Source organism: Triticum dicoccoides, chromosome 5A (assembly GCF_002162155.2).
Source record: "Triticum dicoccoides isolate Atlit2015 ecotype Zavitan chromosome 5A, WEW_v2.0, whole genome shotgun sequence".
Lineage (NCBI taxonomy): Eukaryota > Viridiplantae > Streptophyta > Magnoliopsida > Poales > Poaceae > Triticum > Triticum dicoccoides.
In genome coordinates, this window is record NC_041388.1 from 439,294,016 (window position 1) to 439,296,856 (window position 2,841).

The 2,841-nt window shown below is 50.3% G+C and overlaps 1 pseudogene; it reads left to right on the forward strand.

Annotated features, from left to right (window-relative positions):
• The first annotated feature begins 2,461 nt into the window (after positions 1-2,461).
• Positions 2,462-2,600, forward strand: LOC119304606 (annotated as a pseudogene).
• Positions 2,601-2,841: the final 241 nt, after the last annotated feature.

A 2,841-nucleotide genomic window follows, 5' to 3' on the forward strand; every position in this document is an offset into this window, starting at 1 on the left:
TTTTGTGAAGCAGGGCGGTCCCAAACAAGCCCTTACCAGTCCATCCCTTGGTATGCTACTACGGCTTCGTTATTTTTTTGCTCGCTCATCTGAAATAAACCTCCACTCGCTGTTTCATAAAAAACAGATAATGTTTTCTTATCTTTTTAAAAATCTTGAATACAAATATATTGTCAAATTCTTAAAGTGTATGGATTCACAAAATATGGCTAATCTAAAAATATCTACATGGATTAAAAAAAGGCCGTGAATTAATAAATTTCAAGGATTTGAAAATTATTATTTGAATAACAAGCTTTAAGCACACAAATTGTAAAAACGTTTGTAAATTGAGAAGTGTCCATAATTTTTACAAAAAGTTCACAAAATTTATAAAATATTTGTGAATTTAGGAAAACGCAGCAAAAAAAAGAAACCAAAATATTATAAATAAAATCTGACCAAACTAGGTAAAACAAGCAGAAAAATGCAAGAAAAAGAAAAACCGACCCGACAAACATTCTAGAGATCTTCTAAAAGGAAGATCTTAGTGATGTCGGACTAGAGGTTGAAGATGGAGTGCAGAATGGTCGAGATCGCGAGCGGAGACGACAGGAAGATGGAGAGGATGGGCGAGATATGTTTGTGGTTACAAGCAGCAGCCGCGGAAAAGGTGTTCACGAGGCTGACGATGTAGGAAGACGATTACCTTACGCCATCGGGGGCGCCGGTGGGCTCGCTCTCGGCTTTCCTCTGGTCGATGGAGGAGGCGGAGTCTGTGAACCTGATTCAGGCTAGGAAGTGGAGGGAGTTCAGATCTCGCCTCCAGGCCCCAATAGGGCTACAGGAAGACGAGGTTGGGGTTGTGATGGCGCTGGCTGCATGCAGATGCCAATCGTCATAGATGAGGAGGAACACGAGACTGGCATCAAGATGCTAAGGGAGATGATGAAGAAGGACAAGGAGGTGGTTCACACCCCCGGCGGTCACCACGCTTCCCACGACGCTCCCTAAGGTTACTCGCCCTGTCTCGCTCCGCGACGACGGAGTAGGGTTCTTCCCTACCGGCATCCACTTCTGGCTATCGGCTAGGGAGGATTCTGAAGAGGATGGTGGGCATTTGAGGGAACACCTAGCCATTTCTTCTCACACTGATGATCATCATGTCCAATGAAGCCACACCAGAAGCAGAAGTGAGGAACTCTCTCATATCGCAGCGAGTACACCATCTGCTTGGCCAGAGGCCTACCCATTGTGATCTTGGTCTGCAGACGCTTAGACAGCGATAGTTCCACCTGAACGTGCAAGAACTCATGGACCCTTCTCCCATCGATCTCAGCATCGACATCCTTAACAGTACCCAGGAGGCCGCCGAGGAAATTGTCGTAGGCGACCGTCTGCTTATCCCATGGAACATTGTAGATCTGCACCCAGACCGAAACTTCATCGAGTGAAGCTTCAGATGGCTGCTCCTTTCCCCTTCATGGTCGAACAATCAACACATTGCCCTTGAAGATCCAAGGCCCACCTTTAGCCACAGAGTTGTAGTCCCCCTCCGTGAAGAAGGTAACTGCGTACCAATTGTTCTTGATCCGGGCTATGTCCACAGCTGCCCTCTGTTAGAATACAAAGTGTATAGAGATAGGATAGTTGTTTAAACTTGTATCTCTATCTATCTTTTCTTCTCTCTCGTATCCCATGTAACCTCTCGAGCAGATCACGATCACGATCGATCTCTCTCAACTTGTACTTCAAGACTTCGGTCATATAAATACAATGCGACCCGAGACAAAGGGTTCTACGCTTCGTCATATGGTCATCAGAGCCCTTCCTCTCGTACGTCTAGCCCTCGAGAAGGAATCCATCTAGTTGATCGCAGAAGAGAGGAACCGAGATCGAGAGAGAGGCAATCATGACAGGAACCACGTCGTCCACCGCTGCTGCCACCGCGTCCGCATCCACCATGAGCGCTTTTTCCACCCTATCTGCACCGTCCACCTTCGCCTCATCTTCCACCTCTAGCAGCAGCTCGCCCTCCCTCGGTCCGCCTCCGTCAGAGAAGCTTATGAGGACGAACTTCCTCCTCTGGAAGGCTGTCGTGCTACCTCAGATCAAAGGAGCACAGATGGAGCACTTCCTCGACGCCACAAGCCCGGCGCCCCCTGCCACCATCACCATCGACAATAATGGGAAGGAAGAGCAGGTCTTCAACGTCGCCAGATCGATCTGGTTTGCGCGGCAGCAGCAGCTACAAGGGCATCTCATGGGGTCCTTGTCTCGAGAGGTCCTTGCCCAAGTAGCAATGCTCCAGACGCCGGCCGAGGTGTGGAACTCTATCCATGCCATGTTTGCCGCGCAAACGCAAGCCCAGAAGATCAACACGAGGATGGCGCTCACCAATCTGCAGAAAGGTAATCTAACCATGGCAGAATATCTTGGGAAAATTAAAACCCTTACAGATGAAGTTGCTTGCGCTGGTGCACCACTCGGAGATGCCGAGATCATCTCCCACGTCATCGCCGGCCTCGACATCGACTACAATCCAATGATCTCGGCCTTGGCGGCGCGGATCGAACCTGTTACGGTTCAGGAGCTGTATAGCCAGCTCCTGAGTTTCGACGCCCGCCTCAGCATGCTTCAAGGAGGCAATCTGCGCCAGTCTTCTGTCAACGTCGCCTCTCGTGGACGCGGTCGTGGGCGTGGACAGCAGTGGCGCGGTCGCAGCAACAACAGCGGCGGCGGGCGCAGTGGTAACCAGGGCCACGGTCGCCCTGGTGACCGCGGCAACAATGGTGGTGACCGCGGCGGCAACAACTACAACGGCGGCTACAACGGCGGCGGTGGCTACAACAACAACAACCG